The sequence below is a fragment of the Eutrigla gurnardus genome (assembly GCF_963514095.1).
Source record: "Eutrigla gurnardus genome assembly, chromosome: 17".
Lineage (NCBI taxonomy): Eukaryota > Metazoa > Chordata > Actinopteri > Perciformes > Triglidae > Eutrigla > Eutrigla gurnardus.
The window spans coordinates 1569632-1583141 of record NC_139928.1 but is presented as its reverse complement, the minus strand read 5'-3'; the positions used below and the strand labels follow the sequence as shown (position 1 = coordinate 1583141).

Here is a 13510-nt window from a genome sequence, read left to right as displayed (position 1 = left end):
ATAACAACATAAATACAAATATTAATGATTATGGGGCTGTACGGTGTTGTAGTGGGTAGCACTGTTGCCTCACAGCGAGAGGGTCCCGGGTTCGATTCCTAGGTCGGGTTCGGGTTCCTTCTGTGTGGAGTTTGCATGTTCTCCCCGTGTAAGCGTGGGTTCTCTCCGGGTTCCTCCCACAGTCCAAAGACATGATAGGTTCATTGGTGACTCTAATTTGCCCGTAGGTGTGAATGTGAGCATGAATGGTTGTCTGAGCTACATGTCAGCCCTGTGATAGACTGATTACCTGTCTGTCTCTACATGTCTCCCTGTGATAGACTGGCGACCTGTCCAGGGTGTACCCTGCCTTCACCCAATGACAGCTGGGATTGGCTCCAGCACCCCCGCGACCCTGAATACAGGATAAGCAGTAGAAAATGGATGGATGGATATTAATGATGATGCTAATTTTAGTTATAAAGCACCTTAAAATTAGAGTTTAGACAATATAAGAACAAAAAGTTAGACAAATACAAGACAAGACTGAGTCAAATTTAAACGATCAAAACAAACAACTAAAATACATACAGAGACTAAGAAAATGCAATAAAAGCAAAAGTAAATCAAATTACAATAGGGCCTTCGCTGGCCCACCGTTGTAGGTGCATGGGCCCTAATGATTAAATAAATAAATAAATACATCCAAGGTGAAATAACTAAAATATACAAATGTCTACTTTAAGGTCCAGCCCTGTATGTGGCACCGCCTCCTCTGTTGAGAGATGGTTGTCCCAGGTTAGATACCTAAACCTGCTGTTAGTCAGTTAGAACTGAAGAAATCTCTTGGATGAAAAGCGAAACATCTTCAAAAACCTAGAGCAAGTCCAGTTGCCTACAATAAATCTTTCATATCCATGCTCTTATTTTGAAGAAATGATTACATGGTGTTCATGTGATCACCTGTTTTACCTTGTCCCCCATTCACATGTGACTTAAAGGGATAGTTCAGAATTTTGGACATAAGACATATTTTCCAAGTGAGCCGGTCTGTTTGAGACGTCTGGAGACATTTTCAAGAAATTTCATTAAGTTCTTCTAGTTGCCGAGTTCGCTTGTGCTATGGCTAGCGCAAGTCAATGGTTCTTAGCTAGCATGGCATTAAAAACAGTCTTGCCCACTCCACAGTGCACCCAAGGCAAATCCATTGTAACGGCAGACTATCGATGTACATATGTGTTGATAGAATGTTTGAAATAAAACCAACCTTGCATTTTTAAGGATTTATGTCTTAGCACCAGGCTGGCAGCGGCGGAGTGATATCACCTAGCACTTATAAGTTACCGGTTCTATAATAGTTTGTTTACCTGCTGTCATTGCTACAGACGCAGAATAGCCTGCAGTGCTAGTTTCTTCAATCTCACAGAAATGGACACTTTTGGAGAACATACTAAAATTTTGAAGACTCTGATGAGGAGTTTTTTTCCACCCAAACCCAACCGTACCTGTACGAGCCTGAATATACAGAGGAAGAATTGCGCGAGAGGGATGCTCAAAGGGCAGAACGTGAACGAGCGTCTGTGGAGACCGAGACAACCCCCGCTGGAGCTGAGAACCGGGACCGAACAAACGGAGACTGGTGCCAGGAGGGAATCCCCCGCAACGCGTCCGAGGGTTTACGGGTCTACGGACGGAGCAGAGGTCTGGGTTTGCGGTGCGTAATTGTGGGTTTGTGTGGCCGTGGGCTGCCCCGTGTTTGCGTGAGGTCCAAGCGCTTTTCACCCAGGTCTGAGGGCATGAGTCCCGACAATTCGTCCCGGTTCGGTTGCCTATTTACGGGCAGTATTTTGGGCGGCGCGTAGAGTTTTGAATCCGACGGAGAGTCCGCATGTGTGGATTCGCAGAGCCGCCCGCTGCCCGGTGTTGGTCTGCGGTCCAAGGGCTTTTCACCCAGCTCCGAGGGCACGAGGCCCAACTATTCGGCGGTGTTCATGTGTCTATTTACCGGAGGGAATCCCCGCAACGCGTCCGAGGGTTTACGGTTCTCCGGACGGACCAGGTTCGCGGTGCGTAATTATGGCTTCGCGTGGCCGTGGGCTGCCCGGTGTTTGAGTGAGCTCCGAGGGCTTTTCAGACAGCCTTGGGGGTATAAGTGACAGTTTGGCCCGGTTCGATTGCCTATTTACGGGCAGTATTTTGGGCGGCGCGTCTTAGAGTTTCAAGTCCAACGGAGCAAAGTAAAGTCCCGCTGCTGCTGAGAAACTAGTTCCTCAAAAAATGGATGATTCATGCGATGCGAGGTTAGTTTTGTTTCAAATATTATTCTATCAACACAGATATGTACATCGACAGTCTAGTGTTTTAATTGATTTGCCTCGGGTGCACTGTGGAGTGGGCAAGACTGTTTTTAATGCCTGTCTATCTAAGAACCGTTGACTTGCGCTAGCCATAGCATAAGGGAACTCGGCAACTAGAAGAACTGAATGAAATTTCTTGAAAACTTCACCAGACGTCTTGAACACACCGGCTCACTTGGAAAATAGGTCTTATGTCCAAAATTGTGAACTATCCCTTTAAAGGAGAAATCCGGTCATTTTTGACCCCATTTTCATTGTCCTCAGGGTCATCCCGACTATTCGAAGCAAAAAACCAGACAAAAATTGACGTTGCCTAGCCCGAGATCTGTACCTGCCTGGCAGCCTTCCAGACTCGCTCCAATGCTAACCCATTGGGGCACGTTATATCTGCTTTCCTGGGCCTCAGAAAACAATTCCAAGACCTATGCAACACAGGTTGGGTCCGTACGAGACACCACGGCGCTCGTTTAGCTCAAATAGTGTTGCAAAACGACATAAATATGTGTGTTTTAGCATGAAGTTACTCACCTCAAATCACCCCGTAGACATTAGCAGTAGATAGCCGAGCGCCTGTCGTCCCTCCCAGTCACCGCAGAAACGAAAACGTTTTCCTCGTAGTTTTGATTTTGTATCCATAAAGAAACGACCGAGCAGTGCAGTCTTCCTGTCCGTAATAAATCCAGGAAGCTGTTATGTCCATATGTATGACTATGTTACAACATAGCAACGATAGCTTCAGCTAGTAACGTGCCGGGCGCTCGTCCGTCCCACTCACCGCAGAAACGAAAACGTTTTCCTCGTAGATTTTGTATCCATAAAGAAACGATCGAGCAGTGCAGTCGTCATGTCCGTAATAAATCCATGAAGCCGTTATGTCCATATGTATGACTATGTTACAACATAGCAACGACTGCTTACAGCTAAACAGTAGCCTGGAGCCAAAACAATGCAAGTCTCACGCAAGTTCCAGAGTGAGGACGTCGGGAGACGGGAACTTGCGCGAGACTTTTGGCTCTTGGCTACTGTTTAGCTGTAAGCAGTCGTTGCTATGTTGTAACATAGTCATACATATGAACATAACAGCTTCATGGATTTATTACGGACAGGACGACTGCACTGCTCGGTCGTTTCTTTATGGATACAAAATCAAAACTACGAGGAAAACGTTTTCGTTTCTGCGGTGACTGGGAGGGACGACAGGCGCTCGGCTATCTACTGCTAATGTCTACGGGGTGATTTGAGGAACTTCATGCTAAAACACACATATTTATGTCGTTTTGCAATACTATTTGAGCTAAACGAGCGCCGTGGTGTCTCGTACGGACCCAACCTGTGTTGCATAGGTCTTGGAATTGTTTTCTAAGGCCCAGGAAAGCAGATATAACGTGCCCCAATGGGTTAGCATTGGAGCGAGTCTGGAAGGCTGCCAGGCAGGTACAGATCTCGGGCTAGGCAACGTCAATTTTTGTGGGTTTTTTTGCTTCTAATAAGTCGGGATGACCCTGAGGACAACGGAAATGGGGTCAAAAATGACCGGATTTCTCCTTTAAGGTACGTGTCCACAGGCAGCGGTGTTTCCCCGCATCCCATTCATTTGGTGCAGTCGAATAGTCAAAAAATAAGGTCCTAACTCCTCTTCCTAACTCCTATTCCTTAACCTCTGGGGAAAACGTCACGGGGTTAAGGAAAGGCGATAGGAGAACTCAAAAGGATTTAGGAAAAGGTGCTGAGCGGTGCTCAGAGAATCCGACCGGACTTTCACTAAGCTACGTCATTATAACGCGGCCGCTGATGATTGACAGGTGATGATCGGCAACGGCGATTGACATGCGTCTGCGCTGGAGAAACTACAATAATGGACTACAAAAAACGCGTCGTCCACTTCTCCACATGTTGTTGGTTTTATAAACAGCTCGTTCACTGACCGGCTTCAGGTCCAGCAGCTCCTCCTTCCTGTTTGACCGTTTGCTGTATTTTCATTTCATTTGTGGTTTTAGTTTCGTTTTTGTCAAGTTTGTAACATGATTGAAATAAATAAAAAAATACCATTAAATTATTATCACTGTCCACACACATTTATCAATACTATTCCAATTACTATATGTCTGCATGAAAGTGATTGTTAAATATGCAAATATGCATATCGTTTGTTTTCATGAACGGCCGAGGTGTGCGGCACTTTAAATGTTGCTCTCGCAAAGAATTGTGGGTCGGCGTAATCTCCTTTCCTTTCGTATAGGAAGGTCCGTTGCATCCTATGCTAAAGGAGCTCTGAAAGGAAGCATTGGAGCTCCTTTCCTTTGCATTTAGAGAATTCGAACAGCTCTTATCATGGCGGCCACTTGTTTACTTCCGGGTCACTTCTTCAGTTAGGAACCTTCCTAAGCAAAAAAGACTATTCGACTGCACCCAAAGTCTATGTGTAAAGCTGTGCAATGCATTCTGGTAGCGTCGCAGCGAATGTCGAGAGACGGCGCGCGAGTTGGCCGCTCCTCATTTGCATAAAGTTGAAGTTGAATCTACTTTATGCTAATCAGAGGCGCCGGGCTTGACTCGCCGCCTTGAGAACGCTCGCGAAAATCTTCTAAACTGAATGTTGTCGATCTAAAATAAGAACAGATTCAGCAACTGCATAGCTTATTTCTCGCTTAAATGTTTTCAGAAACACCTTTCGGTGAACTATTTTCGTAAAATAAGAGAAAGTTTCCAAACGAGCTGACAGGACAGCAGTGAAAGCGTTCGTCCAATCAGGTGCAGCCATGAAGTGTGCGCGTGATTGTATGAAGGAGAGCGCCTGTCAATCATCCTCTAGTGGCAGTCCACCAAGCGTGCAATACTGGGAAGCGGCGCGTCCTCTCGCGCGTCCTCTCACTGAAGGTACTTGTGGACAAGTACCTTCAGTGAGGAACCCGGCAGCCTGGTTGGCTACACAGAAGAACTGTTATTTCCTGTGAGAACCTTCCAGACAGATTGTGGATCAGTAGAATAACTGAGGCTTCCATGCTGAATTGACTGGGATCTGGTCTGCAGTCAGTCGGTTGTAGTACGAGCCGAGGAACATTGTGAGGTGATGCATGTGATTCCTCCTGCCTCATGTTACTCTCACACTTCATCTATATTTCTGTAGGAGACATACAGATTGAGGATGAGGAGCACGGTGTGCTTGAGAGTGTGTGTGTGTTGCAGAGGCGGTGGTTCACCTAGATAATTTTTGTTGACCGCTACTCATTCATTCATCAACTTTTTATCTGTTTAATCCGCTGGTTTCCATTATTCCATTCATCCATCTCAACTACGCTAATAGCTCTGTGCTGTTTGTCACTAATAAATGCACCAAAAGCATCTTTGGATCTCAGCGTATCTGTCCTAATAGCCTCTTAGCGCGTCACAAATCTGCGAACCTGAGGACCCAATCTCTTACTCTCAGCGGCTAATAATGTTTGGTAAGGAAGCCGCAACATTTTGTCAACTAAAAACTGGCGTTTAATGAAAATCATCAAGCCGCGCCAAAGCACCAAGTCATCACGCAACGACTAGCAGGAGAACAAAGGAGCCACAGCTAAGTGCCACACCACGCCATCTATTCACCTGGGAACAGGTAGGCCGGAACCTGTTTATGTTATGTGGATTAAGGAATCCACTTCGATTGGAATGCATTAAGTCAAATGAGGACAATGTATTAAATGGATGTTGCGCTGCTTGCAGTGGCGCAATGATGGTGGTGCAACTTCTCCGTGCTTTATTGGATTGTGATGTTGGGACTTATGTGGCATAAATACGTGGCGGCTGATGTTGTCTAAAGGCCTCTTGCTTGTTGGAATGCTTGGATCGAATCTGCTCTGTCAATGAATTTAAATACAGTTTCTATGGATGGATTTTGAATGCGCTCTTGATGAACTGTGATTGTGTTGCTTCATACAAAATACAATCTAACAGGATGAGTCAAATAAAAGCTGTTGCTGAATGTTCAAACATGGAAATGGAAAAAGGGAAATTAAACTGACGGCCAAAGCTGAGGGAAATTCCGCAAATAAAAGCGCACATGGGATCAAAAGACAATGTAACCGAAATCCCCTCACAACTGAACAACTTGAATGCGCTGTGTAAAAAGGCCAATGACCTGCACAATGAATTACTGCCACTACTTCCTGATGATGAAGGTAAAAAACAAAAGGAGTGGCTTTCGAGCATTATGGAATACAGTGATGCATTCAAGGGTTAGGGTTAGCAGTGGAAGTGGAAAAATAGATACAGGAAAATCTACATGAAAACTCAAATAAATTACCATTTCACACAAGTACTTCTGAGCAATCACCAAAGGAAACAAACCCTGTAGAACAAATTCCTGTCGAAAAAAGCAAGGATTTCTATGTTGCTGACCCTCCAGTACCTGTTACCACTGTACAAGACCCTCAGGATGAACTTCGTCCCTGTGACAGCATCTCAAATGCAACCAAGAGATCACGCTCACATCACTCCTCATCCTCAGCCTTACGCGCATCTGCTCGCTTAAAAATGGAAACAAATCTTGCAATTTTGGCAGCAAAACAAAAGGCATTAATGGAAAAACATGCATTGGATGAAGAGGAGTTAAAGCTATGCAAAAGAAGAGAACAGCGTTTACTGGAGAATGAAATCGCTGAGAAAATGGCAAAACTAAGTGTTAAAATAAAATCACAAAGCAGTGTTGGCAGTAAATCAAAGTCAAAGGTTTCAGATGGGATGAACTCATACTATGAAAGGATACGCTCATAACAACAACTTAATGTCAATGCCACTGAATTTCTCCCATCACTGCCAGTCAAGCTAAAACCCAATGCAATTGAAACCACACAGACAGCTGTGAAGCCTAAAGTCACTCACTCACCTGGCATAGAACATCTCCCAGGTCCTTCTTACATGCTTCAACGTTATTTAACGGCTCCTGAAGATCCTGTGACCAATGTTACACAAATTGATGCATCACAAAATGACAGTGTGCTGGACATAATGAGAAAACAAAATGAAATTACAGCACTCACATGCAACAACAATGCCTCTCAGCACTCCCAAAAAGGGAAATTCCCATTTTCGATGGTAATCCACTCAAATACCATTCATTTATTAAAGCTTTTGAAAATGGAGTTGAGCGAAACACCAATAACAACTGTGACAGACTCTACTTCCTTGAACAGTACACCAAAGGACATGCAAAAGAGCTGGTGAAGAGCTGTCAACACATTGAGTCGGACAGAGGATATGTGAAGGCGAAGGCTCTATTGAAAGAGCACTATGGTAATGAGCAAAAGGTGGCAGCAGCATACATGGAGAGAGCTTTGTCATGGCCCACTATTACAACAGAGGATGTGAGGGCCCTCCAGGAGTATAGCTTCTTTCTGTGTGGATGCTGCAATGCTATGGAGGATGTGCAGTATTTAAATGATATGGACACGCCCACAAACATGTTCGAAATCATCAAAAAACTGCCCTACATACTCCGAGACCACTGGAGGTGACACACATGTGACCTGCAGGAAAAGTACAACAGAAGAGCAAGGTTTATGGACATTGCCAACTTTGTTGCAAAACAGGTGAAAATCTTGACAGACCCTGTGTTTGGAAACATCCAGGACACTGCTATAATAACCAAACAAATGAACAAACCCCACCCTCACTCCAACATCAGAGGAACCAGCTTCGCTACCACGGTGAATCATGTGGAGAGAACAGCCCAACCTGTGAACAAAGCCAAGGACATAAGACAACCAGCCAAGAAGATCTGTCTCTGCTGCGCTGGAGGACACACATTGGATGTATGTGCACGTTGGAAAAAATGGCACACAAGGAGAAATTGACTTCCTGAAGGAAAATGGTGCAAGAAGAGCTCAATTTGTCCGGGAAGAGAGCCAACATTCTTCTCAGGACCATGGGGCAGGAGAAGGTGGTCAGTAGCTTCATCGTGCCAGAGCTAGAGGTGGCGGCACTTGAGGATGACAGCTTCGTTGAATTGCCAAAAGGGTTCACACAGTTGTCAATTCCAGTCCACAAAGCAAACATACCCACAATTAAGGATCTGACAAGGTGGCCATATTTAAAACACATCTCCTTACCACAGATTGAGGCTGGAATTGAGTTGCTGATTGGAATAAATGTTCCACGAGCCATGGAACTGCTGGAAGTCATCCGCAGTGAGCATAATGGACCCTACGCTATAAGGACGGTGCTGGGCTGGACAGTAAATGGACCACTGACAGGAAATGGTGGAGAGGCCAATTATTGTGAGCAGCCAGTAACTGTGAACCGTGTGTCCATTGTAAATTTGCTGTGGAGGAACAAGTGGGTCTGTCCAGAGAAGACTTGAGGTTCATGGACATGGTCACAAAGTCAGCCAAACACATCGATGGTCACTACCAGGTTGCCTTGCCTTTGAAAAATTCAAATATCAGCATGCCAAATAACAAAAAGGTAGTGGAACAGCGTCTATACCATCTGAGGAGGAGGCTTCAGACAGATCCAGTGTTTTACAGGGAGTATCACACCTTTATTCATGATCTCCTTGTTAAAGGCTATGCTGAAAGAGTTCCTGATGCAGAGCTGGAAAGAAGTGATGGCAGGGTTTGGTACATACCGCACCATGGTGTCTACCACCCGACAAAAGGAAAACTCTGAGTTGTGTTTGATTGTGGTGCCAGTTACACAATCTCTGAATGAAGAGCTGTTGCAAGGCCCTGATCTAACCAGCTCACTAATTGTTGTGACCAGGTTCAGGAGGGAACCTGTGGTCATCATGGCTGACGTAGAAGCCATGTTTCACCAGGTGCAAGTGCCCCCAGATGACGCCGACCTGCTGCGATTCCTCTGGTGGCCACAAGGAGAACTAAGCCAAGCACCATGTGAATACAGGATGAAGGTGCACCTTTTCGGGGCTACATCCTCCCCAAGCTGCGCCAACTTTGCCCTCAGGAAATGGGATTTTGGACATGAGCACAAAGAGGAGACAGTGGACAAGCTGCAGCACTGCTTCTATGTGGATGACTGTTTGGTGTCAGTTGCGACAGAGGAGGAAGCACTGACCCTCTGTCATGAGCTCATATCTCTGTGCGCTAAAGGGGGATTCTGTTTGACCAAGTGGCACAGTAATAGATCTGAAGTGCTCAAGGCCATCCCAGAGCCCTGCAGAGCTAAAGGCGTGAGGCAGTTGGACCTGGAGCGGGAGTTTGTGCCTATTGAAAGAGTGTTTGGTGTAGAGTGGTGTATCAAGTCAGACACCTTTAAATTCAAAATTGTATGGAAGGACAGACCACTCAATCGCTGAGGCATCCTTTCTACTGTGAGCTCTATTTATGACCCTCTGGGTATGTTAAGTCCCCTTGTTCTGACAGCAAAAAGGATGTTGAGGGATTTGTGCAGAAGAGGAGTTGGTTGGAATGACCTCATACCAGAGACTGTCTCCAAAGAGTGGCTTAAGTGGATGCAAGGGCTCCACCTAATGGACAACTTTAAGCTACCCAGATGTCTAAAACCTCTGGAGTTTGGAGATGTTATTACTGCGCAACTCATCATTTCTGTGATGCTTGTGAGGAAGGCTATGTTACGGTCACTTACCTGCTGTTACAGAATGAGCACCTCCAAATGCACAGTGCTTTCATTATGGGAAAAGCTTGCGTTGCCCCACTGAAGACAGTTACAATTCCAAGAATGGAACTGATTGCTGCAACAATGGCTAGCCGCATGGATTGCCTGTGGAAGAAAGAGCTACACATGAGTCTTCAGGAATCTGTGTTTTGGACTGATAGTGTTTCGGTGCTGAAATACATTAACAACGAGAGCTCCAGATTCAAGGTGTTTGTTGCTAATCGTGTTTCAGAGATAAGGAAATCATCTCACCCTGCTCAGTGGAGGTACGTGGATACAGCTACAAATCCAGCAGACGCAGCATCCAGAGGGGTCAAAGTCGAGGCATTTCTGAATGACAGACTCTGGTTAACGGGACCTCTGTTTCTTTGCCAACCTGAAACAGAATGGCCTGTGAACCCTGAGCCTTTGAGCCATCTCTCTAAAGAAGATCCAGAGGTGAAGAAAAGTGCCGTTGTCAATGCTGTACAAACTGGAGAGGATCCCACTACTCACCTGATCCATCACTATTCCTCGTGGATCTGATTAAAGAAATCTGTGGCATGGTGGCTGAAATACAAGTGTTGGGGTTGTAGCAGGAGCAGATTTGGTTATCAACAGCTAATTATTAATGTCAATATGATTATCAATATTAATAATTATATTTAATATATTATCATGATATAATCATGAATAAACGGGGCACCACCCTGGGATCAGGGAAAAGATAACCTAAAACTGTATTCAGTCTCAATATAAAGGTTTTATACTCACATGCCAATCATCGTGATCATTGGCATAGGAGTACAAAACCAATCGAACAATTAAAAAGGCGTGAAATTCAAGCACTAGCCTTCACAACCTGCTGTTATCCAGTGACATATACACAACAAGCACAAGAGACCGCTAGTTATAATATAATAAGATTTATTAAAATCAGTAATAATGATCACAATCAATAACACTGCAATTAACAAAGCCTAATTACCTAACTACCTAACACACAAAACTAAGCTAAACAGAAGGAGAGACACAGGTGGAGTGTGTGTGTGTGTTTGTGTGTGCGTGTGTGTGTGCGTGTGTGCGTGTGTAGAGAGAGAGAGGGAGAGAGAGATATGGTCGGGCGCGACCATCAGATGGAGCTATTCCTCACAGCGTTCATTTTGTCTGGAGAAAGGAAGGAAGCTGCTTTGTCTCTTGTTGCGTCAGCTGCAGCGTCTGGCCATCAGAACGAAGACAGCTGAAAAAGACAAGGGAGTCTACCTGTGGGAGTCCATCGAGGAAGTCCACCGAGGTAGGCATAACATCTTACCCCCCCTCGCAGCCATGTGTCTTATCCCAGTCAGGACATCACACTGGAGAAGATTTCACCGGAGACCCTTCACTCGAGGCTGTAACCCATCCAATCTCTGCTACCCACCATTCTCCACCGGTAAGGAACTTGAAGTACTAGGGGGGCTGTGGAACTGCCAGTCTGCAGTCAACAAGGCGGACACCATTTCAGCCTATGCGTCCCTGCAGTCTCTCCACTTCCTGGCCCTCACAGAGACCTGGATCACCCCAGAAAACACTGCCACTCCAGCTGCCCTTTCAACTGCCTACTCGTTTTCACACTCCCCAAGACGAACAGGGCGAGGAGGAGGAACTGGGCTCCTCATCTCACCCAGATGGTTCTACCAGGTCCTTCCTCTGGACCACCTACCCCGATCTTCACTTGAATTCCACGCCGTCTCTGTCACCCTTCCTTTCAAACTCAACATCATAGTGATCTATCGCCCACCCGGTCCTCTCGGTGACTTTTTGGATGAGATGGATGCCCTCCTGAGCTGCTCCTCTGATGATGGCACACCACTCGTCGTCCTCGGTGACTTCAACATCCACTCGGGAAAGCTGCACTCATCTGAATTCATCGACTTCTTTTCCGCATTTGACCTTACACTCTCCCCCTCTCCACCAACTCACCGCGCCGGGAACCAACTTTACCTTGTCTTCACAAGATTCTGTGGCATCTCGGCACTCTCTGTTACCCCGCTCACCGTGTCCGACCACCACTTTGTGACTTTCTCCCTCCCCATGGAGCCCACCACAACCCTCCCCTCTACGCCTCGAATGGTCACCAGCCGCCGCACCCTGAAATCCCTCACTCTCTCCGCTCTCTCCTCAACTGTTATCTCCTCGCTACCATCCTCAGAACAGTTCTCCTTAATGCCTACTGAGGAAGCCTCCTCCATCCTGATGTCGTCACTCTCCTCTTCTTTGGACACTCTCTGTCCCCCAATCTCACGACCTGCGCAATCATCTCCCTCCCCTCCCTGGCTGTCTGAACCTCTGCGAACCAACAGATCATTGTTGCGAGCGTCAGAGAGAAAATGGAAGAAATCGGGCCAGCACGAGGACCTTACTCACTACCACCACCTCCTCTCTGACTTCACCTCAACTGTTTCGGCAGCTAAATCTGCCTTCTACCTGGCAAAGATCAACTCTTCTGCCTCCAACCCCAGGAAACTCTTCTCCGTGTTCTCCTCCCTCCTCACCCCTCCTACCCCTCCCCCCCTTCCTTCCTTACTGCCGATGACTTTGCTACTTACTTTACCAAGAAAGTAAATGACATCAGCTCCTCAAATACGCCTATTCCCTCCCAGAAGACATCTCCCCCAACCCTCAACTCGGATGGTCTTACCAGCTTTACCCCCCTCACCTCTGAAGATGTTCACGCACTTGTTACATCTAACCGTGCCACCACCTGCTCCCTCGACCCGATTCCCTCCTCTCTTCTCCAAGACATCTCACACGACATCTTGCCATTCCTCACCACCCTGATCAACTCCTCCCTCACCTCAGGTGTCATTCCAGCGGATTTTAAGACAGCTACCGTGAAGCCTCTCCTTAAAAAACCCACCCTAGACGCTACTGACATCCAAAGCTACAGACCTGTATCTCTTCTTTCATTCCTCTCTAAAACCTTGGAACGTGCCGCCTACAACCAACTGTCATCCTATCTCTCGCTGAACAACCTCCTAGACCCTAATCAATCAGGATTCAGGACTGCTCACTCCACTGAGACGGCCCTCCTCACAGTGACCGAGTCCCTGCGAGACGCCAGAGCCTCGTCCCACTCCTCCGTTCTCGTTCTCCTCGACCTATCTGCTGCATTCGACACAGTCAACCACCAAATCCTCCTCTCCACTCTGGCTGAACTTGGCATAACTGACTCTGCTCTCGCCTGGTTTACATCATACCTGACAAATCGCACCTTTCAGGTCACATGGAATGGCTCTATGTCCAAACCCTGTTCTCTGGACACGGGTGTCCCTCAAGGCTCAGTATTAGGACCGCTTCTGTTCTCACTATACACCAGATCACTAGGTTCTGTTATCACATCGCATGGATTCTCCTACCATTGCTACGCAGATGACACCCAGCTGTTCCTCTCTTTTCCCCCGTCCTCTGACACTCACATTGCAACTCGCATCTCGGACTGTCTGGCTGACATCTCTGTCTGGACAACTGCACATCACCTCAAGCTTAACCTGAATAAAACCGAACTCCTCTTCATCCCAGGGAAAGACTGCCCTCGCATG

The 13510-nt window shown here is 46.5% G+C and overlaps 1 long non-coding RNA gene across 1 annotated transcript in view; it reads right to left on the bottom strand.

The window, feature by feature from the left end:
- The window catches only part of LOC311027570, a 244942-nt gene that overhangs the window by 109382 nt on the left and 122050 nt on the right, over positions 1–13510 (bottom strand). The window lies entirely within an intron of this gene.